At 45.3% G+C, this 24452-nt stretch overlaps 1 long non-coding RNA gene across 4 annotated transcripts in view; it reads left to right on the plus strand.

Moving 5' to 3' along the window:
* The window catches only part of LOC102146056 (uncharacterized), a 185038-nt gene that overhangs the window by 126587 nt on the left and 33999 nt on the right, over window positions 1-24452 (plus strand). The window lies entirely within an intron of this gene.

A 24452-nucleotide genomic window follows, 5' to 3' on the forward strand; every position in this document is an offset into this window, starting at 1 on the left:
TCAGGGGTGGGTTTCTCATGAATGGTTTCCACCATCTCCTTGGGACTGTCCTCAAGACTGTGAGTGAGTTCTTGCGAGATCTGATCGTTTAAATGTTGTTTAGACATCTCTCCTACTTCGTCTCTCTTGCTCTTCTCCTGCCATGTGAGACACCTGTTCCCCTTTCCCCTCCACCATCATTAGAAGCTCCCTGAGGCCTCCCCAGAAGCAGATGCCAGTGCCACGCTTCCTATACAGCCTGCAGAACCATGAGCCAAGTAAACCTCTTTGCTTATAAATTACCCAGTCTCAGATATTTCTTTATAGCAATGCAAGAACACATTCATATGACATGTCACTGGAGGGAGGTGAGTGGGTTCTAAGAGATGCACAGACTTGGCCTTCAGGCACATGGGCTCCCCTAGTGAGGAAGTCAGTTGCCCATTTTTAACTGTTTTTAACAATAAGAGATGAGGACTCCTTTGGAGTGAGAGGCTTTGCAGACAATCATATCTCGCTAGAATTTTGTATTTTTTGTTTTCATTTTGTTAGTTTTCTCCCTCCCTCCCTCCCTCCCTAGTTCTTTCTTTTTTTCTTTCTCTTTTTTCTTTTTCTTTCTTCTCTTTCTTTTTTCTTTCTTTCCTTCTTTTCTTTCTTTCTTTCCTTCCTTCTTTCTTTCTTTTTCTTTCTTTCTTCTTCTTTCTTTCTGTCTCTGTCTTTCTCTTTCTTTCTTTCTCTTTCTTTCTTTCCTTTTCTTTCTTTCCTTCTTTCTCCCTTTCTCTCTTTCTTTCCTTTTCTTTCTTTCCTTCTTTCTCCCTTTCTCCCTTTCTCTCTTTCTCTCTTTCTCTCTTTCTCTCTTCTCTCTCTCTCTCTCTCTCTCTCTCTCTCTCTCTCTCTCTTTCTCTCTTTCTCTCTTTCTCTCTTTCTCTCTTTCTCTCTTTCTCTCTTTCTCTCTTTCTCTCTTTCTCTCTTTCTCTCTTTCTCTCTTTCTCTCTTTCTTTCTTTCTTTCTTTCTTTCTTTCTTTCTTTCTTTCTTTCTTTCTTTCTTTCTTTCTTTCTTTCTTTCTTTCTTTCTTTCTTTCTTTCTTTCTTTCTTTCTTTCTCCTTCAGCCTCCCAAATAGCTCGGATTACAGGTGCATGCCACCACACCTGGCTAATTTTTGTATTTTTAGTTGAGACCAGGGTTCACCCTGTTGGCTAGGCTGGTTTTGAACTCCTGACCTCAGGTGATTCACCCACCTCAGCCTCCCAAAGTGTTGGGATTACAGGAGTGAGCCACCGCGCCTGGCCAGTGTAGTTACTTTCTACTTAGGTCAAGTGAGACTGGTCTTTTTGTTTAAATTAGTTATTTTTTTAGACAGAGCCTCACTCTGTTGCCAGGCTGGAGTGCAGTGGTACAATCTTGGCTCACTGCAACCTCCACCTCCTGGGTTCAAGTGATTCTCCTGCCTCAGCCTCCCAAGTAGCTGGGATTACAGGTGCCCACCATTGTGCCTGGCTAGTTTGTATCTTTAGTAGAGACGAGGTTTCCCCATGTTGGCCAGACTGGTCTCAAACTCCTGACCTCAGGTGATCCACCTGCCTCGGCCTCCCAAAGTGCTGGGAATACAGGCATGAGCCACGGTGCCTGGCTGAAACTGTTAATTTGGAAATAAAAGCAATGCAGTCATATTCTCAATCAAAATTATAGCATTCAATGTTCTTGGTTACCTAAGCAAACACAGGTGATAGGAGCCAGAAAAAATTAAAATAAATGAGAAAAACAGAGCCAGGCATGGTGGCTGATGCTCGTTATCCCAGCCTTTTGGGAAGCTGAGGCGGGAGAATTGCTTGAGACCAGGCATTCGAGACCAGCCTGGGCAACACAGAGTGACCCTATCTGTACAGAAATTAAAAATTTAGCCAGGTGTTGTGGAGCACTCCTGTAGTTCCAGCTACACGGGAGGCTGAGACGTGTCCATTTAAATTCTTTGTCTGTTTTTTTTAAGTGGATTGCTTACCTTGTCATTATTGAGTTTTAAATATTCTTTATATATTCTAAGTATAAGTCCCTTATCAGATACATGATTTACAAATATTTTCTTCTATCCTGTCGGTTGTTTTTCCACTTAACTTTTTTTTTTTTTAATGTTATTAGGTGTGTTTGTTTATATCTACTTAAAGCAACAGAAAAGCAGCAAAATAAAAATCAGTAAAGTTGTACATTTTGAACATTCAGATTCTTAGATCTGGGATGAATCTTGGACTAGTCAGATGACTGGTTTTGGAGACTAAGCAACTGAGGTTTGGGGAGACCGAGTCTTGCCCGAGGTCTGTCTGTGCCTGTTGGTGGCAGGATTGGGCTTCACTGTTCTGTGTTTTTTTACCGTCCTTCTTTCCTGCTTCTTGTTTTTGTTGCTTTAGATAAAACATATGTTCCCTTTTATTTATTCTTAGTTTAAGGAATTATCTCTGGCTGATAACCTGTAGGGTTTTACTCAAACTGGTCAGTAGGAAGATTTTAAAAATGTTTTTCTTTTTTTTTTTTTTCTTTGAGACAGAGTCTTGCTCTGTTGCCCAGGCTGGAGTGGTCATGTGATTATAGCTCATTGCAGCCTTGAACTCCTGGCCTCAAGTAAACCACCCAATGTCTGGGAATATGGCATGAACCACCCCATCTGGCCTAAAAAGTGGTTTTCTTTGTGTCTGTTTCTACATCTATTTCCCTTTCACCAATTATGCAAGCAATGACTTGTTTCCTGCAAGACATAAAATCAAAGCATCTGGAAGTATTTTAGTTATTTTTTCTTTTTTTTCTTTTTTTTTTGTATGTGTGTGTGTATGTGTATTTGAATCTTCACATAAACACAGATGAACTTGACTTGTCAAAGAAATTCCATGTTCTGGTGCATCTATATTTTAACAAAAGACCATTTGGGTTCCTTGCCTTTTTGCCGTCATGTACCCCTGTTTTTAAAATTATTTTCTCATATAGCCAGGAATGGGGAAGGCATGTCTAATGTCCATTTCTGACTCTGGCTTCAGTTACTTCTGAGAAATGGTGTGTCAAATTACAGGACAGTCAGGTCATGAAAGAGCATGGCCAATTCTTTGGGCTAGCACCATACACCTGGCCTAATAGATCACTCTGTCAGCTCCTGACATTTGGCGTCTGAACTTTGCCCATAGAGGTGAGTGATGGGTGAGCAACCACTCTCTGGTGTGGAACGCATTGTTGTCTCTATACTTATCAGGGAACCCAAGCGCGGTGCCAATGCTTAACCCTGAATATTTAGAGCGGTGGGATAAAAAACTTGGACAGACATAGGTTTGTACTAATGGAAACAGGACTGTGATGTTGGGACCGATAGGAGAAGTAGGTTATCCCTTTTCCACAAGGTGGGCCCAACGACTGCAAGTAGGGACAATGATCGCATATGGCACCATGGGCCACAGGAACTGGAGCCATGACATTCCTGAAAGGCCACCAGTGTTTATCTGCAGCCATATGGCCCGTTGCCACTTAGGCCAGTGTCTTCACTTAATTTTACAAACATAAATGACACCCAGCTCAATCAGTTATCCTGCCCATGCATCTGCTCAGACATAAGGACAATCACGAGAAAGCATATGGATAGGTCAGTGAAACTGAATCCTAACCTCAGGGCTTCCCTTGGAAGTACCTGGCAGAGGCTGTTGGAATGTGTACACCTAGGCAAGCCCAGGGTTTTGGACATGTGGACACAGACACACATGTACACATGCGTACACATGCACACACACCCATGCTATCACACCTTGGAAGCATTAAACCTCAAACACAAATACAAATCTAAATGTATGATACTTTCATGATAGGGAATCAGAAAATACACAGAAACAGAAAATTATAAAACTACAAATAATCCTATATTCCTGTAATAACCACATTAATATTTTTCCTTTATGACCTTTTCAAAGATAGCATCATACTTAACGTGTTTTGTAACACTCCTTTTCATCGAATCATATATCACGGAATTTAAAATCAATAATAGAAAGAATAGATAATTTGGTAAACAGTATTGGGATGAATGACTTCCTTCACTGGAAAAGAAGTACAGTTAGATTCTTAACTAAGAGCACGCATATAAATATATTCCAGATGTAGTAACTAGATTTTAAATAAAACTATAAAAGTAATAAAGTAAAATAAAGGAAAATTTTAAAAACTTTAGAGTGGGAAAATGAACAAATCTGATTAGGTAAAAATGACAGATATTTGTATGCAGATATTTGTATGTGGAATCAAAAGACAAAAGACAGACTAGGAGAGAACATTTAGAGTTTATAAAACAACCAGAAAGAGTAATACTTTCAACATATTAAGAGGTACTCTAAGCTAATAAGACAAGGATATTCACACAATATTCCAGAATATAGAAAAAAAGTTCAATCTCTATGAAAGTGAACAAGAAGCAAATTAAAACAAATTAAATTATTGCTACAGCAATATCTCTCCAGGTCTGAAATTTGCTGAGGAAGCAGTAAGGAGGAGGGTATTTCAAAGATAAAATTCACAGGCTCCTGCTTTAAGGAAATTGGTTTATTATACCGCATTTTATAGAAGATTTTTAAAAAGTTCTTGGATAATGAGCACTAAAGTTGGCATGTATTGCTATAGGCAAAGTGAGAGCCAGGGTGTTGACTGCTGGGAAGACCCCGGCATTCTGAGTGTTGTCTTTGCAAGACAGTTTTCCTGAGCGGAATACCAGCTTCCTCCAGGTCCTGCTGACTGGGGAATGGATTTTACTGTATTTTATTTTATTTTATTATTTATTTATTTATTTTTTTTGAGATGGAGTTTCATTCTTGTTGCCCAGGCTGGAGTGCAATGGCGTGATCTCAGCTCACCACAACCTCCGCCTCCTGGGTTCAAGTGATTCTCCTGCCTCAGCCTCCCGAGTAGCTGGGATTACAAGCGTGCACCACCACACCTGGCTAACTTCATATTTTCAGGAGAGATGAGGTTTCTCTATATTGGTCAGGCTGGTCTTGAACTCCTGACCTCAGGTGATCCACCTGCCTTGGCTTCCCAAAGTGCTGGGATTACAGGCGTGAGCCACTGCTCCTGGCCGGGAATGGATTTTAAATGGCAAGTGCTACTGAGCTTTGTAGAACCCAATTGCCTCTCAGCCACCATATCTGATCCATCTCCATTAGGTTCCAGTTACTGTCAGTTACTGTCCTCACTTTAGCAAATGCCTGAGCACCAGTGACTCAGTACGCTTGAAATGAGCAAACTCAGGGACCCTATGGAGCCTTGGTGTTTCAGCTGTCAGGGTACAAATCCATTGTGGCGTGGACTCCACCAGATGAATGGTGAATGTCTTAGTCTGTTCTGTGCTGCTACAACAGAATACCTGAGACTGGGTAATTTATAAAGAATAGAAATGTATTTCCCACAGTTCCGGAGGCCAGGAAGTCCAAGATCAAGGCTCTGACATCTGGTGTCTGGTGAGGGCCTTCTGGCTGTGTCCTCTCATGGTGGAAGGTGGAAGGGCAGGTGAGACAAACTCCCTTTGCCACGTCCTTTTATAGGGGCAGCTAATCCTGTTCATGTGAGAGGAGTCCCCATGGCCTAATCACCTCTTAAAGGCCCCACTTCTTAATACTATCACCTTGGCAACCCCTGAATTTTAGGGGGGACACATTCAAACCATAGCAGCTATCAAGCCATGGAAAGGCAATTCAGTCGGCAGCTTATATATTACGTCCTAGCTGCTCCCAGGCATGGTCCATTCATAAGGGGCCTCTGGCTGTTTGTCTGGTGGCAAGAACGTCCACAATCTTCTTCAGTTTCTCCTCTTTCTGATTTTCAGTGAATAAGACTGGGTGTCTAAACAGAACTTCTGAAATCTTAATGTGCATTTGAGTCACCTGGGGATGTCATAAACAGCACATTCTGACACAGTAGGTCTGGGCTGGAGGACGTGATCCTGTATTTCTAAGAGCGTTTATGGGGACCTGCAGCATCAATATCACCCAAAGACTTGTTAGAAATGCAGTATCTTGGGGTCCTACCTTGACCCACTGATACATAATCTGCATATTAACATGAGCCCCAGGAAAGTCAAAAGCACATCCAACACCAAGAGGCGCTGCTCAGGGGGAGGGTGCAGCATGGCACATGTGGGATCCTGGAGCTGCAGGCGAACATCTCTCAGGCAACCAGTGCCTCGTGTTCTGCCAGGGGCCCTCCCATGCACTGGGGCCCTAGTCAGTTTCTTTAAGCCCAGTCCGGATCTTCCATCATTTTTGCTTCCAGGCGACATGCACGATCCACTGCTCTCTCTTCGTGGTGTCTCCTGATGACATCTGCAGGGGCCCCCTGTGAACTCTTTCTAGTTAACAGGCATCTCTTTTGTGCAGTGAGCCTTCCTCTCCCCACTTACCAGCTGTGTCTGCCCTGCAATCCTAGGGGCCCCGGACAGAGATGGGGTCCAGTGGGCAGGGTCTGAGGACGTTTTATTGACCTGCAGCTGTCCGAGAGCTCTCTGGGCGGTTGCAACGTGAGGCCACATCATGCCGTCCCTGCCAGCGCTCCTCCCCCTCACGGCTGTCGGGTGCTGGGCTCCCGGGGTAAAGTGCGGGGAGAGAGAATCTTAGGAGGTTTATTGGCCTAATAATGCCAGCAGGACACCCTGGATGATAGCGGTGTCATGTCCTCAACTTGTATCCAAGAAACCAGCTTTCAAGAAGATTTTATTGGCCCCAATATATTCACATCAGCCTTCCTCTCCTGACCCAGCTCCTCTTATCACCCTGACAATCTCCATTCCACAGGGACTCACCCAGGCAACAGGAGGAGGACTTGGAAACTCCATCTTGTTCAAGGGGCCCTTGCACGTCTTTCCACAGTCAATGGAAGTCATTAGGATGTCACATTTCCAATCAGACATGTCACCCCACCCCACAGTGAAACCAAATCAGATATGTCAACTCAAGTGTATGTGCATGCCCTGGATGTGGCGGGGATGGCGGTTTGGTAAGGTCAAAATAACTGTCATATTCTAATATAACTGGCCAAGACAAAGATAAAGTCGTGGACAAACACACATTTATTTAGCTTTGGGGAAGGCATGTCAGATCCCTCATTCTAATAAGGAGAGAAGAAGGGGTCGATGTCAAATTTTCCATTCCTAAGCATTTCTTCCACATTCACTCAAATACGAAGCCTGTCTGGTTAATATCACACCTCTTCAGACATCGGCTCTTGCAGCCTTAACTTGCTAGTCTTATCCTGTGTGTAAATTATCACAGAGGCTCAAAGAGGTTATGTCTGTCCCACTGTATAATCCTCTCCCGTTCTGCCCCCGCTTCTTACACCATTGCAGCCCCGTTCTGTAATAAAGTGAGGGAAACGTTAGGAGGGTGGGGCGGGGTGATTGTGGGATGGAGTCTTCACTTGACCATCAGAGAGGTTTGTCCTCAGAGTCAGGTCCTTCCTCCTCACGTGAGTCCTTCCATCCCATGCACACAGTACTGCCCACACTAAGCAGTCCTGTCCCTAGGGTTTTTGAGATTCAGGGTGGACACTTTCCGGTGGATTCGTCAATTCGTGGATTGTCGGTGCTCAGGACTTGCCTCTTCCACATCTGGCAGGAGAAGAACCCGTACAGAGCACGCATCTCAAGCAGACCCCCTGGCTCCTGAGACAGTGCCCCAGGCTTAGAGGCACGTGGGAGGTGGAGCCTGCAAAAACACCATCCAAAGGAGAGGGGAGGCCGCGAGGAGGGAGATGGCAGAGGCCAGTGCCTGCAGATCCCTGTCCCTGAGCCAGGGCTGTTTGAGCCACTCCCTTTAAAATGCTATTTTTAAAGCTTATTTTTAAGCCTCACAGTGACTTGTCAAGACAGCAACTTCCTGGCCTCCTTGCAGTTAGAAGGCCCTCTCCCCATTGCCCATTTTTGATTTAATTCTGGTGTTTTCCTGCAGCCCAGCTCAGCATCCTAACAGTGGCCCAAAGGGTGGTGGCAGGGATGTCCTCTAGGATCATCTAAGGCAGGGGGTGTGAGGATGCCAGACTCTTTCAGCAACATTCTATGGAGCTGCCTTTCAGAAATGTTCATCCCACCAGTGATGAGGGCATGGAATTAAAATCTAATGGAAGCATTTTCCCTACTCTCAATGTATTTGGAGTTCATTTCAGCTTTTCCGTGACAATAACTTCCCTGCTGCTTTCTTCTTCCCTTTTGCGTCTGGTGTGGCTGGGAGGTCCTGGGGCCTTTTAAATGCACAATGACACAGGTGTCCTCATATGCTGTGGGGGCACAAGCATCGTAGTGTGCTTGCAGTGACACAGGCGTCCGCATGTGCTTGCAGTGACAGGCATTGTGGTGTGCTTGCAGTGACACAGGTATCCTCATGTGCTTGCAGTGATGCAGGCATCCTTGTGTGCTTGCAGTGACAGGCATCGCGGTGTGCTTGCAGTGACACAGGCATCCTCATGTGCTTGCAGTAACAGGCATCATGGTGCGCTTGCAGTGACACAGATGCCCCTTGTGTGCTTGCAGTGACAGGCATCGTGGTGCACTTGCAGTGACACAGGTGTCCTCATGTGCTTGCAGTGATGCAGGTATCCTTGTGTGATTACAGTGACAGGCATCGTGGTGTGCTTGCAGTGACTCAGGCATTGCCGTGTGCTTGCAGTGACTCAGGCATTGCCGTGTGCTTGCAGTGACACAGGCATCCTTGCATGCTTGCAGTGACACAGGCATCGTGGTGTGCTTGCAGTGACTCAGGCATTGCCGTGTGCTTGCAGTGACACAGGCATCCTTGTGTGCTTGCAGTGACACAGGCATCCTTATGTGCTTGCAGTGACACAGGCATCCTTGTGTGCTTGCAGTGACACAGGCATCCTTGTGTGCTTGCAGTGATGCAGGCATCGTGGTGTGCTTGCAGTGACTCAGGCATTGCCATGTGCTTGCAGTGACTCAGGCATCGTGGTGTGCTTGCAGTGACGCAGGCATTGCCGTGTGCTTGCAGTGACACAGGCATCCTTGTGTGCTTGCAGTGACGCAGGCATCGTGGTGTGCTTGCAGTGACGCAGGCATCGTGGTGTGCTTGCAGTGACTCAGGCATTGCCGTGTGCTTGCAGTGACGCAGGCATCGTGGTGTGCTTGCAGTGACGCAGGCATCGTGGTGTGCTTGCAGTGACTCAGGCATTGCCGTGTGCTTGCAGTGACGCAGGCATCCTCGTGTGCTTGCAGTGACGCAGGCATCGTGGTGTGCTTGCAGTGACTCAGGCATTGCCGTGTGCTTGCAGTGACACAGGCATCCTTGTGTGCTTGCAGTGACGCAGGCATCGTGGTGTGCTTGCAGTGACGCAGGCATCGTGGTGTGCTTGCAGTGACTCAGGCATTGCCGTGTGCTTGCAGTGACGCAGGCATCGTGGTGTGCTTGCAGTGACGCAGGCATCGTGGTGTGCTTGCAGTGACTCAGGCATTGCCGTGTGCTTGCAGTGACGCAGGCATCCTCGTGTGCTTGCAGTGACGCAGGCATCGTGGTGTGCTTGCAGTGACACAGGCATCCTTGTGTGCTTGCAGTGACGCAGGCATTGCCGTGTGCTTGTGACACAGGCATCCTCGTGTGCTTGCAGTGACGCAGGCATCATGGTGTGCTTGCCGTGACAGGCATCATGGTGCACTTGCAGTGACACAGGTGTCCTTGTGCGCTTGCAGTGATGCAGACGTCCTCATGTGTTTGCAGTGATACAGACATTGTGCTGTGCTTGCTCTGCCAACTGAAAAGTGACCTGGGAGAGGGTGGAACCAGCCAGTGTCTGGGTTCCTCTGAAGGCATTTACAGACATTGACAATTCAGGAAATGTCTGCAACCAGGCCTTGCTTCTCTCAGTGTGGAACACACCTGCCTTTGGGCAGTTCCTCTGATGGCAGGAATGATTGACAGGCATCCTCTGCTGGGGGTGTCCATCATCGAGGAGATGGGCTGGCAGGAGGCTGTGTCCCCTGGTCTGTGACTTTTATTCTTCACCATCTTCTGCGTGTGTGAGCCTCCACGTAGCTGTGCCACTTTTGGGAACCTACCCAGCAGACCCAGATGCAGCAATTCACAGAGGTCTCTGCGTGGGGATTCTTGTGGCACAGTTGTGAGTGGCCCAGGTGGGCAGCTGTGGCAGCTCACGCTAGCACTGCTGTGTGATAGTGAGCCCTCTGTGGCCAGTGTGGGAGCTCTGCCTTCCATCCAGAAGGAACATGCAGCATTTGTCCTTCTGTGCTTGGCTAATTCCACTTAACATGGCATCCTCTAGGCTCATCCACATTGTTGCAAAGGAATTCATTGAGTTTTATGGTGGAATAGTATTCCGGCTGTGTATATACCACATTCTTTTAATCCATCCCTCCGTAGATGGACGCTTGGGTTGATTCTACACCTTGACTATTGTAAACAGTGCTGCAATGAACACAGGAGGGCAGGTCTCAGACCACCACACTGTACCCCATAAATATGCACAATTATTATCCAACAGTTAAAATAAAACTCAAAGCAATGAAACAACAACTACAATGAAGGAACAAGTGCTTCTGCTACAGGGGAGCTGTGAGCGGGAGCCTCCAGCTGTTGGGACCTCTGGCGTCCACCTTTAAGCCAAAGTCTTTCTCTTCCTTTCTGGGCAGCACCTGGCAGGTGGTGAGAAGCCAAGAGAGAAGGTTGGTGGCTGATGACCAGGTGAGACCCACAAGAGAGGCATCAGAATACACGTGTTACCTGCACTGTGCGTTTCCTACAGGACATAAGCAGCCGCACAGTGGCTGAGAACTCCCTCGTGGTGGCTCCCTGCTCCAGGCACTCCCTGAGTCTGCACTGTGCCCTGGCCCAAGTCCAGCCCTGTCAGTCCACACTTCAGAACCACACCGTGCGTCACAAGGTCGATAGCTACTGGGGCCTCGCACAAAATTGGCCCAGTGAAAATGTTCATTAAATGAGTGTTTCTTTCAGGCCTAATCACCCTTCCTTCCCTTTCCACCAAGGCCAACCCCTCCCGAGAGGTTCCAGGGTCCCAAGGAAGGGACATCCCGTTTACTCACAGAGGCATCCTGTTTACCCACAGGTGGCCATTGCCTGTGAGCATTTGCAGAATGGGTGGGAAGGCAGGGGCGGGAGGACGTGTGGAGGTCCCCCTAGCAGGCTCAAAACAGACATTCTTGGCATTCTTTAAATATTTGTCCAACATTTACTTATTGGAGATGGCGAATAGCTTATTTCCTGTTAGCAAATAAATATACTCATCCACAAAATGCCACGTCTCCATCTTTATATTTAGAATAAGAGATTTCTCACACACATGGGTCATCCTAGAGCATGTTCTTAATCTGGAATTGATGGAGAGCGGTGCCTGCAAGTCTCCACTTGAGGGCACTGTGACCCCAGTGTTGTGTTGGTGTCCCTTTCAACTGGACCCCTGGGCAGGTGCCCAACGGTCCATCTCCTCATCCAGCTCTCACTGTGCTCCTGGAGGACGGAGGGATGTTTCCAGCCTCACCAAGGAGGGAGGCCTTGAGCTGAGTGACTGGCATCTCTGCTTGGGCACCCTTGGCCACCGGAGGACCGATGCTGGTGAGAAGAGCTAGTGGAAATCCCCGCAGGGCCGGCAAGCTCTCTGGTGCTGCCCTGCACCCGCGCCTGCCCACAGTTTGATCAGTGATGGGTGCAGGAGAGGCTGGGTCCACCTTCCTCACAAAGCAAAGGGTGTGGGGCAGCCTGGCCACCAGCAAGGTCACTGCTAAGCCTAGGAGGACAGGCCCATGAAGCTGCAGTGGGCATCCTTTGCTGTCTGGTTGCCCCCTTTGCCTTGGTTGACCCTGGAAAGATCTACACTCCTCCCTTTCCTGGACCCAGGAGAAAAGGCAGGAGCTGGCTTCACCACGGCCCAAGGTATCCCAAATCCAGATGCTAAGCATTTGGAGGACAACACCGAAACATCTGCAGAAGAAACCCAGTCCTGGCAGTCCAGAAGTTCCTCCCCAACTGGACATGGCACTGCCATGCCCCAGAGACATACAGGAAACCTCGACGGTTCCGGTTTCATCAGCTCGTTATTATCAGCATTATTTAATCCTGGTTGTGCCTTAATCCTTTCCCCTGTGTATGTGTGAGTATGTATTATGCAAGATTCAAAGTCACTCGATGTCATGAGGAAAATAAAGACTCTGCATAGAGCAGAAATAATTTGCACAACCAACTTGCGGTAGAGTGTTCTCAAATGAACTCCAGTGGTCCCTGGGCTTTCAGAGGGCCAGGCAGGCACCACCGTCGAAGGGCTGCGTAACAAAAGGCCCTGGCTGGGTGCATTATAATTTGCTCCAACCAGTTCCAAAGTACTCAGATTTCCAGTGATATGAAGAGAAATACTAATGTCACAGGACGTGGGCATTGTGCCTCATATAAATACACACACAAAAGCTAGGCGAGGGTATTTTGGATGTCTTGTTGGGGAGGATATAATTAAATTTCCCTTAGAGAACACTCTGAAGTCTGTGGCTCACTGTTTTATATAAAAGTAACTTCCCCATTTGCCGATCTGTCAGTTTTAGAATTCTAGCCAATTGGGAAAGTTGCTGAGGGAGAATCAATTAGTTTCCACTTGGAGTAAAATCTATCTTTCAAGAGGGAGCTATCACGCCTGCTCTGGCTGTTTGAGTCAAGCATCAACCAATCTCACCTTCTGGGACGACACACTGTGCTCAAGGAGCCTTGGGGGTCCCTTGGCCAAGTGCAGTTCTCTGCATAGCCCCCAGGTGTGTGCTGTGGGGAGGCATCGGTTTCCAGCTGGTATCAGCTTCCACCCAGGCCTCACTGCCACACAATGAGATCTCCCCACCCCTCTGAGCCCCACGCACATGGGAGCCTGGCCGGCAGGGCAAGCGCCGCACCTGGGTGGGTTGTGTTGGAGGTAGCAGCTGGTGGTGCTCACTCCACAGGGTCGGAGGCAGTGGGCAGAGCGCAAGCTTCCTGTGAGCTCGGGAATCTGCTGGCAGTCCTGTGTCTACCAGTTTCTCCCGATCCCAGGGAAGAGGCTCACAGTGGGGCCTTGCTCCTGTGTCTTATCAAGAGCAAGCCTTGTCTTTCACCTTCTCTGTCTCATTCCGGTCACATTTCTCCAGACATGGCCAGAACTGACCTTGCTCTGCATCCAATATTCCTGTTTTCTTAGGATCCTGGAGGTCTGATGGTTGCTGTGGTAGCAGAGGGTGGTCCCAGTGAAGCAGATATTGGGGTACTAGGTTCAGAGCAGAGATAGTGCAGAGCACAAAGGGAACCAGCCAGGACAGGCAACACTGTGGGCTTGGCCAGCTGGATAGGGGTGTGTGTGTGTGTGTGTGTGTGTGTGTGTGTGTGTGTGTTGGGGTGGTTATTGGGCTCACTTTTGTTTCACTGGGTCTCCTCTTTGAGAAAAGCTCATGCTTAGACACGCGATCCTAGGCTTTGGAGTGCGACAGGATGCTAAGCCAGGCTGGAGAGAGCAGCGGCTGCTAGTAGGGAATGCAGGTGAGGTTTGCAAAGGATGAAACTGTGCAGCCCCTTTTCCTCCTATTTCTTCTCCCCTAGTGTTTTCATTCTACAGCTATGTTAAGGTGATGTGTCTCTTCACTTTCCAGGCCATTGTTCAGCTAAGTAGATACAAGCTTTTGTATTGTTTTCTATAATATTTTAAATCATTAATTGATTCCTTAAAACTCACATTTTCCATTGTTCAACAGGTTCACTTTTGAAAAACCTATCCTAAGATTCCAGATGTGCTCCCTAAGGACATATAGAGATAAGGATTTAGTACAAAAATTAAAATTAACATCAGGACTGAGACACCACTGAATCTGCTTTTCCACAGTTACTCAATTTATGGAACTTTCAAAGCCATTTCAGTCTACCATGCCTTCACACAGAGCATTATAGTAGGCCAAACCTCCATTTTTGAATCATGACCTAATTTCTTTTAATTTACGTGTGTACATCATAGTTCTTAAATATATATATATTGTATTCTAATTGCAAATGTAGTATGTATTATACAGGAAAAGCCTGTAAAGTGACAAAGAAAATAAGCATTCCCATGACTGATTTTGATATATGCCCCTCTAATTCTATATGCACATAAGTATAGCCTGAAATGCATAATGATAACTATATTTCATACTTGGAGATTAAGGAAAATCTTAGTACCTATCGAGAGATAGATTTTCAGAAAAAATTGTATAGGTCTAAATCTATATAGTGAAAAGGAAAAAGGGTAAAAATTAATGAGTTAACTATCCTCAAGAAGTTAAGAAAAATAGCAGCAAGTTAAATCCCAAGAAATAGAAGGAAAGAAATGATAGAGATAAGAGTAGAAATTAATAAAGTAAAAAAATTACTATAAAGACAGCCATCAAATCAAAAAATTGGCTCTCTGAATTTTTATTTTTAAAGGAAAGATAAAGCCCTGATGAAACTGATCGAGGGAAAAAAGAGAAAAGGCACAAATAACTAACATCAAAGAATTAAAAACAGAACAACATTTCAGGTCTTACAGGTATTAAAGCTAAGAAGAACATATAGTAAAAAACTTTATGCTGATAAATTTGAAAATCTAGATGAAATAGAGAAATTCCTTAAAAAACACAACTTACCAAAACTGACACTAGAAGAAATAGAAAATCTGAATAGTCTTAAATTCATTAAGAAATTAAAATCCTTTCTATACAGATGGATTTACTCATGAATGCTACTAAACCTTTAAGAAAATATAATACTAATCTTACAGAAACTCTTGCAAAGAACAGAAAAAGAAAGAATATTTTGCTACTGATTTTATGAGGTCTTGATATAAAGACCTAACAAAAATATTACAAGAAAGTTATAAAACAAGTCTCATTTAAGAACATAGATGCAAATATTCTAATATTCTAAGCCAAATATTACTAAATAAAATAAAATTATATACAAAAAAATACACTATAAACATAACTTTGTACGTGAAAATGCAACACTGGTTTAACCATTATCAATCAATCAATTATTACATATATATCAGGTAAAAAATTGTGACAATACCAAATGCTGATGAGGATGTGGAGAAACTGGATCATTCATACGTTGCAGCTGGGAATGTAAAATGGTACTACCATTATGGAAGACGGTTTGACAGTCTTGACAGTTTCTTATAAAGCTAAACATACATAAAACCAGCAATTGCACTCTTGGGCCTTATCTCAATTTTTCACTGAAAAACATATTCATACAAAAGCCTATACAGAAATCCTCATAGCAACTTTATTTGTAACAGCTAAAACTTGGAATGAGCCCAGATGTCCTTCAACAAGTGAATGGTTAAAAAAACTGTGATGAATCCATACCATAAAATACTATCAAACAATAAAAAGCCATGAACCTTTAATACATGCAACAACATGGGACTTATTCCCATGGAATTATGCCGAGTGAACAAAGCCAATCCTAAGAGGTATCGAACTGTTTATTCCATTTATATAACATTTTTAATATGATGCAATTTTAGAAATGGAGGACAGATTCTTGGTTGCCAAGGGTTAAAGGAAGAGGAGTAGGAGGGAAGTAGATGTGGTTAGAACCGGGCAGCATGAGAGATCCTTGTGGGGTTGGAATTGTTCTTCTGTATCTTGGCTGTGCTCGTGGATACACAAACCTGAAAAGATGATAAAACTTAATACATACATATATACACACACAAATGAGTACAAGGAAAACTGTGGAAATCTGAATAAAATTGGTATATTGTATCAGTGATATTATACTATAATTGTGCAAAATGTTACCATTGGGGGAGATTGGGCAAACCTATGCAGAATCTCTCTGTATTATTTAAGTATGTGAATCAATAATTAGTAAAAATTCAATTAAAAATCATTCAATAAAATCAACCATGGTAACAAAAGGGGAAAGTCACGTGATCATCTTCAATGAGGCAGAAAGAGTATCTGCTACAAGTCCACATCCATACATGATAAACATTCTTAGCACACGAAATGTGATAAAGTATAATTTCAAAACTTTGTACTAACTGATAAAATGTTGAACATTTTCCTGCTGAGGTCTGAAACAAGGATGTCTTCTATGATCACTTCTAGTCAACATCATAACTAAATGGCCAAGTCAGTGCAATAAAGCAAGAGAAACAAAAAGCTATGAAAATTGCAAACAAATAAATAAAACTGTCATTTTCCAAAGGCAATATGCCTATGGATGTTTAAAAAAACACCATAGAATCTAAAAACAATTAAAATTAGATAATAAGTTTGGCTTGTTGCTGGATATACAACCAATTGAAAAAGTCAATTTTATTTCTATATACCAGCAACAAACAGGTATAAAAGAAAACTTCAAAATGTAATTTATAATGGAAATTATCAAATACCTCAAAGTGAATCTAAGGAAAGATGTGTAAGATATGTAGACAGAAAATTACAAAACATCATTAAGAAAATTTAATGGCTAAACAAATGCTGGGAAATATCACTTTCATGGCCTGGAAAACTCAATAATGTAAAGATGTCTGTTCTCAAACTGATCAATATAATTTACATTAAAATATTAGTTTTTTGGTGGAAATGCCTAAGCTGATTATAAATTCCTTTAGAAGTGCAAAATGTCAAGCATATCTAAGATACTTTGGAGAAAAAGAAGGTGGGATGACTTACTCTGTGGATGCAAACCATTATTGTAAAGCTACATTGCTCAAGTCAATGTGATATTGGCAGAATGATAGATGCAGTAGCTCAGAATAGAGGATTCCTAAGCAAATCACTGTCTACATAAACACTTGTTTTCATTGTTGTTGTTTTTAAATACTTGTTTTCAATGATAGAGGGCACTGAAAAGCAGTGGGAAAAGAACAATCTTTTCAATAAATGGTGCTGGGTCTTTGGGTCAATCACATATTCATATGGCTATGAAATAAAACTTGAACCATGAACAAAAATCAATTCCAGGCAAACTGGCAGATATAAATGTGATAAGTGGAACAATAAAGCTTCTGAAAAGGGGAGAAATAGGAACGTTTTCACACCGTCGGTGGGAATGTGAATCAGTTCAACCATTGTGGAAGACGCTGTGGCAATTCCTCAAAGATTTAGAACCGGAAATACCATTTGACTCAGCAATCCCATTACTGGGTATATACCCAAAGGAACATGAATCATTCTATTATAAAGATACATGCATGTGTATGTTCATTGCAGCACCATTCACAATAGCAAAGCCATGGACTCAACCCAAATGCCCATCAGTAATAGACTGGATAAAGAAAATATGGTACATATACACCATGGAATACCACGTAGCCATAAAAAGGAACAAGATCATGTCCTTTGTGGGGACGTGGATGAAGCTGGAAGCCATTATCCTCAACAAACTAATGCAGGAACAGAAAATCAAACACTGCATATTCTCACTTATAAGTGGGAGCTGAACGCTGAGAACACGGACACACGCAACACACACTGGGGCCTGTTGGAGGACGGTGGGTTTGGGGAGAGCATTAGGGAAAAGAGGGAATGCATGCTGGGCTTAATACCTAAGTAATGGGTTGATAGGTGCCGCAAACCACCATGGCACACATTTACCTATGTAGCAAACCTGCACATCCTGCACATGTACCCGGAACTTAAAATAAAAGCTTCTGAAAGCTATTAGCAACAATAGTGTCATAATCTTGAGGCAGGCAAAGAACTGTTACATAGGACACAAAAAAACTGTAACCACAAAGACAAAGTTGATAAGCCAAATTACCTTAACATTAAGAATTCATTTTCTTTTTTTTCTCTCTCTCTCTCTTTTTTTTTTTTGAGATGGACTCTCACTCTGTCGCCCCGGATGGAGTGCAATGGTGCGATCTTGGCTCACTGCAACTTCTGCCTCCTGGGTTCAAGTGATTCTCCTGCCTCAGCCTCTGGAGTAGCTGGGATACAGGCACCCACCATCACGTCCAGATAATTTTTGTATTTTTAGTAGAGATGGGGTTTCACCATGTTGGTCAGGCTGGTCTCAAACTCCTGACCGCAGGTGATCCACCTGCCTTGGCCTCCCAAAGTGCTGGGATTACAGGTGTGAGCCACTGCAAGAACTTTCATTAAAAGACACCATTATGACAGTGAGATGGAAGCTAAAGAGTGAGAGACAATATTCCCAACCGTGCACCTGCAAACAGCTTCTCACTAAAAGTATAAAATTAATAAGAAAGAAATAGACAACCCATGGAAAAATAGCAGGGGTTTTATTTAAAAGCACGGTAATATTCAAATGATCACTACTCATATGAAAAGATGTGCAACCCAGTAGTCATTAGGAAAGAGGAAATTAAAGCCATTGTGTGATACCACACACTCCAGAGTGGGGACAATGAAAACGGCTGACCACACCACGTTGGGAGGATGTGGAGTAGTGGGAGTTTGCATGCATTGCTGGTGGCAGGGAAATTGGAGCAGTCACCTCAGTAAACTTGGTGGCACTGCGACCACATGTGATGATGCTCTGGGGTGAGCAGTTGTCTTCCCAGGCATATACAAACAGTAATGTGTGCACATGTGTGTAGAGAGACAGATACACATGTCCACAGCAGCATCATTCATAATAGCCCCAAACTGAAGAAAAATGATGGGCACTCGGCTGGGCACTATGGCTCATGCCTGTAATCCCAGCACTTTGGGAGGCTGAGGCAGGTGGATCACAAGGTCAGGAGATTGAGATCATCCTGGTCAACATGGTGAAACCCCGTCTCTACTAAAATACAAAAAATTAACCGGTCATGGTGGTGCACACTTGTAGTCCCAGCTACTCAGGAGGCTGAGGCAGGGGAATCGCTTGAACCCGGGAGACAGATTGCAGTGAGCTGAGATCGCGCCACTGCACTCCAGCCTGGCGACAGAGTGAGATTCCATCTCAAAAAAAAAAAAAAAAAAAAAAAAAAGAGGCTTTAATTAACAGTAAAATAAGAAGCCTAAGTGTGGCATCTACAAGGAGACACTACGCAGTGATGGAAGTGGATGAACTGCGGCTGTGTGCAAGGCTGCAGGAGTCTCACAAGCGTAACATTGGCTAGAAGAAGCCGGACAGAAACGAATACACACTCTTTACTTCCATGTACATAAAGTTCAGACCCCGCTAAAAGTAACCTAGGATGCTGGGAATCAGGACAGTAGTTGCCTTTGCAAATGGAGAGGGCAGTGATCAGGAGAAGGGCTTCTCGGGAGCTGGGAGCATCTCCACTTTACATGTCGGTGGAGCCGTTTTCTGTGCTTTTGTCATAATTCAACAAAAGCATACACGTTTACACCCCTCTCACGGATACTTACATTTTTCTAAAAGACGACTAGAAAGATTTATTTCAAAATAAGGAGTCAGCAGTGGCGTTTCCAGGCACAATGAGTGCTACGGTTGAAGTATTTGCCCCTCCAAAACTCACGGCCCCTGGCATGTGGAGTGCCTCTATCTGAAGAACGAGAGGAACTCAGAGCTAGAAACCTCTTTATGGGGATCACTCCAGGTCTTTTATTGATGAAGAAATAAGTATGGCTTCCTGGGGTCCCCTGGGAGGGTCCCAGATCACCCCTCATTCAGTCTCCATCCTGCTCCTCCCAGGCAGACACGGTCTCACGGTGCGGTGCAGGGGAGCCGTGCTGTGTCCTGGAAAGTTCCTTAGCTTGTAAAGTGGCGCAGCGCTTCTGGCCTGTTGCCGGTCCACGCCGCTCTCCTTGGGTGCAGCAGGGCCCCCCACCCGCCCTCCTTGGACCCACCGTGCAGCTGGGAGCCACCGTGTCTGCGTCAGCCTTTCCTGCCGCAGCTGGGGGCTCCTCTGACTCCCACGGGGAGCAGGAAGCTGCTTTCCCGGTGCGCTCGGTGTAAACAGTAAACACATCCCAGCACCTGCGAGGCCTCACCGTTCCGCTGCTCCTGTCCCTGCCGCAGCCCTGGGAAGAGGCTTGAGGCCCAGGGGTGTGTGTGCAGGCCACCAGCATCTGCAATGAGCCCACCGAGGAAATAATGGCGGCTGTGGGACTGCACGCATGCCTATGTGTGCATGCATGTGTGTGAACACGTGCATGTGCGGGGTGATGTGTCTGCACGTGTGGGATGTGTATATGCATGTGTATGTGTGTTTTTGTGCCTGTATATGTATATATGTATATGAGTGTGTGTGTAGGGAGTGGTCCATGTCTGTTGTGTGTTTGTGTGTACATGCACACATGTGTATGTATGTACTGCATGTGGTTTGTGTATATAGTTTGTTTGTATGTGTGCATGTGTTTCTGTGTGTTGTGTGTACAGATCACATGTGTACATGTGCATAGTGTGTGCTGTATATGAATGCCCTGTGTGTGTGCATGCATGTGTATATGCTGTACATGTGTATGTATGTGTGCGGCCAGACTGACCCAAGGTCACTCAGAAGGTCTGTGAAATTAGCCCAGCCCAGTGAGTTTCTCATAAAGCCGCAATCCTCTTGACAGCACCCGGCTCATCTTCCTTTCCAGACGGGTAGGGAGCGAGGCCTGAGGAATGGTGGGTGCCAGGCTGGCCAAGGGCTCCAGAGGTGGAGCCAGGGATATTCAAGAGGTGGTGGACAGACGTGCAGGGCACCCCCAAAGCCGCCCCAGCAGGAGAAACAGAGCGGAGTGAAATGAGAAGAAGGGTGGTGGGAGGACCTGGAGAAGGGTCCCAGCTTTCTTGGGGCCCCAGGGGCTTCTCACAGGACCCTTCTGCCATGCCCCTCCTCCTTCTTCATCGCAGCCTGCACTTCCATTCCAGGAAGGTAGAGCCCGCCCCTGTGGCACCTGTTCTGCTGGGCGGGGTCTGCTTTGGGCACTCAGCAATAATTGAACAGCAGGCGGTGTTCACTGAGAATGTGCCCTCGTGCCAGGCATTGTGCCGGGTACACAGCTCAGTTTACTCCTCACAAGAGCCCAGGGAGGCAAAGATGAAATGCACATCCAGGGAAGATGCTGTGTGCTGAGCTGGGACTGATCCAGGCTCTGGCCAGGATGCAGCTGGGATGAAGCCTGAGTTAGGGTCAGTCAGAACCTTGCTGTAAACCACTCGAGTTGACTGAAGAGACTACATTTCTAGGATGCTTAATCTCTTGACCAAAAAAAGGTACTGTGTTTGTTTGCCACGTTGAGGAACTGATTAGTGGCCTTGGGAACTCTGACAGTCACCTGACAACAAAACCAGTATGCAGTGGAGAGGCCAGAACCTGCCCCGCACTCCTGGGTTCCCAGTTGCGTCCCCAAAGCTCAACGTGAGAAACTCACTGAATATGTGTAAAGCAATAAACACAGATTGTACCTCTGTGCCAGGGACCTTGAACACACTATCTTGGGTGATTATATAGGCGGTAGGTGCAGCCGTTAAGAAGAGCCAAAGAATCAGAGAGACCTGCCACTTCGTCACGAACTCTCAGATTCTCCATCAGAAAAGGGTTCTTGCAGGGATGAAGCCTTTTCATCCCTGTGTCCTGGGATGAAACTCCTGATCCCTCAGCCTAGGCAGGGTTTTCTCTTCCTCATGTTCATTGCATGGATCTGGCCTTGCACATTTATTTGTATGTCCATTTTCTTAATGTGTCCTTCCCCCTTAGACTGCAAAGCAGCTCACTCCTGCATCCTCAGCCCCTAGCACTGAGGGCTGAGAGTGCTCCATGAAAGAACTGGAGCATGAGCCAAAAAACCACTGCTGTGCTGCAACTGTGAATTTGAACGCAGCAGAATTGTTAGGGGGGCGACCCTGCATTGATGAATGAATGATTCTAGTGGTGGAGGTTTCAGGTGCCTTCACACACACATTTTGGGCCAATGTCCTTTTGCTTTCCCACATCCCGTTGCTTGGGTGGCTGCCAGCTTGGTTTACAACCCACAGGCTTTGTCTCCTTGGGTTCGTTTAGCATTACTGCATGCTTCTCTCCAACTCAAGTCTTAAGACTTTCAAGGACAGGACAAGCCACTTACGCCATGGCTTGGGTTCCATAGTATCATTAGAGGCTAAAAATAATGTCACTCCTGTGAAACAGCCCTGTGACCACCTACCACAATTACGGCCTTTGTATTAAATGTGGCTATGTGTTTTAAAAGGGTCTCAAACATAGATTCTTCAGCATCAGGGTGTTTTCAATTTGCTCTCTCTGAAGCTGTTTGGTGAAGCTCCGACAGTCTCGGTCTCAGGAGCATCTTTTCAGCATGCCCTGGCATTGGTTGTGGACCTGGGACCTACTTATTCCTAAATGCAGAGCCACCTGAGAGCTCAAATTGCACTTTAATCAGATTCCATCCCGCAGAATGCTCCCTTAATGAGGGTTAATGGTATTAATTACTGTCCCCTCCACTTCAGAACGTGCTCAAGAGGAGCTAATTGTCACATAATGGCCCAGGGCAGCTGAGGCCCTAGCAGAGGTCTGAGGAGTCCTCAGGTCCCTCCACCGGTCCCTCCGCCGGTCCAGCCCCGCCATCGCCTTCCTCCCATTTCCTCCCACAGGGCTGCCGTGCTTCCTCTCCCTGTCAGATAAAAGTGGGAGTTCCAGGGCATGGCAGTCTAATCTTCCAGGAGGACTCTGGGTTTTCAGCATGGATGGTGAATAGGCTCACAGTTTGTTGACCTACTCTGTGGATGACAAGGAACCATGCCCTTGCCTGCAGAGTTGGTGTGACCAGTGCCTCTTTACAGGACAGTCTGTCAATAGCTACCCAAATGAAAGACTCAGAGGTAATTTGGCCCAGTAATTTTCCTTCTAGGAATTAATCCTACATAATTTTTTTTTTGTATACACCCATGAAGACTATGTAAAGGCACTTATTACAGCAAGTATGGACTAGCAGAAGGGTGGAAATAATCTAAATATCTGTCAGAGTGGACTGATTAAATAAATGATGGTGTATCTATAAAGTGGGGTAGTATGGAGAGAATACAAAATGAGGCCCGTCTGTATGTGCTGATATTGAACAATATTCAAGTTACAGAATTAAGCAAAAACAGCAAGAAGCTTTAACAGCATATATGTTCTAATGGCATGTTACCATTTGTGTAAAACACGCAGAATATGAGTATGTGTGTGAGTGTATCTAAGCGTATCTACACCCCCTCTCCACATCCACTCACATACAAAGCAGCAGGCTGTGATGTCAATACCAGCATGTGCTGAGCTATGGCGTGTTGGCTCTGGTGGACTTTGCAGTGACAGACAAAGGGTCCTCTGATCCATGGGCAGCAGAAAAGTGTGTGCATCTTTGGCTGAGAGGCGGGGCTGGCTGACACTAGCTAAGATTTCAGACAGAGCTCATGGCCCCACGTGTGACAGGGCAGGAGCACCGACATCTCAGACAGTTCCAGCTCCCCTTCTAGCCTCTTGCATTTCAAGGATATCACTTCTCTTCTAACTGCAAGCAGCCAGAAAGAGTAGAGAGTAACACCCATATAAGACAGCTCGGGCACAGAGGGTGGGGGGAAAGTCTCTTGGGTAACCAACAAACTTTACACTCATACAACGGGACCCAGTAAAACAATGGACCCTAATAAGTACATTCCTTTCCCTTTAGGTGCACTAAGATAGGGAAGCTAAAAGCAGACTCGGTGGGTATGCCTGCAGCTGCAGAAGATGTATGGGAACAGACACACAACTCTCCCTCCCAGATAAGCGGGACAAAAAGACACAGAAACATTCCAAGCCTGTGATAAGCTCTCCTGCCCTAAACCTTGAAATACTCTTGGTCTGTAAGAGAGAATGCCTCTGACCTAACTCAGCCAGAAGCCCCTCTCAGGTTTATTCTCCAAAATCAACCTGTCTTTGACTGTTGAGCTGCTTTTCATGTTTCTTTCCTCTTTCTTTAATTCTTACATTGTGGAAGTAGAGCACAAACCTAGCATTGGGCAGGGCAGGAAGCCATCCTTTGGGAAAAGGCTGAGTGAGGCCCTGGAAATCACATCTCCATGTTAGTGTGCTGGGAAAAAGGAAGTGAGCATGTAGAAAGGATATTTAGATATCTTTACCAATTTTTAAACTTAAGTTACTCTGATGCCATCCTGCCCAATACACCAGTCACACCAGCCACGTGTGGCTATTTAAATGGAAATGAACATTGAATAAAATTAAAAATTCAGTTCTTCAGTTGCACCAGCCACATTTTGAGTGCTTAGTAGCCTGGTAGATTAGTGTGACTCCTACTGGGAGATCACAGATCTAGAACTTTCCATCATTGCAGAAAGTTTTATTGGATGGTGCTCTAAAGCATATGTATCAAGTTTCCATCACTCCATTACTGTTTATTAAATGTTACCTGCACAGGTTTTATGAGTTCTGAAAAAGCGTGCTTGTCATGAAACTAAGATCAAGTGAAATGGTATTTTAAAAAATGGTTTACTTTTACCCTCATACGTTTCATTTCTTTGCGGTGCAGATCTTGTTACTTTGCAATGGACATCAAATCCTAGAGCC

This window comes from Macaca fascicularis, chromosome 12 (genome assembly GCF_037993035.2).
Source record: "Macaca fascicularis isolate 582-1 chromosome 12, T2T-MFA8v1.1".
Classification (NCBI taxonomy): domain Eukaryota; kingdom Metazoa; phylum Chordata; class Mammalia; order Primates; family Cercopithecidae; genus Macaca; species Macaca fascicularis.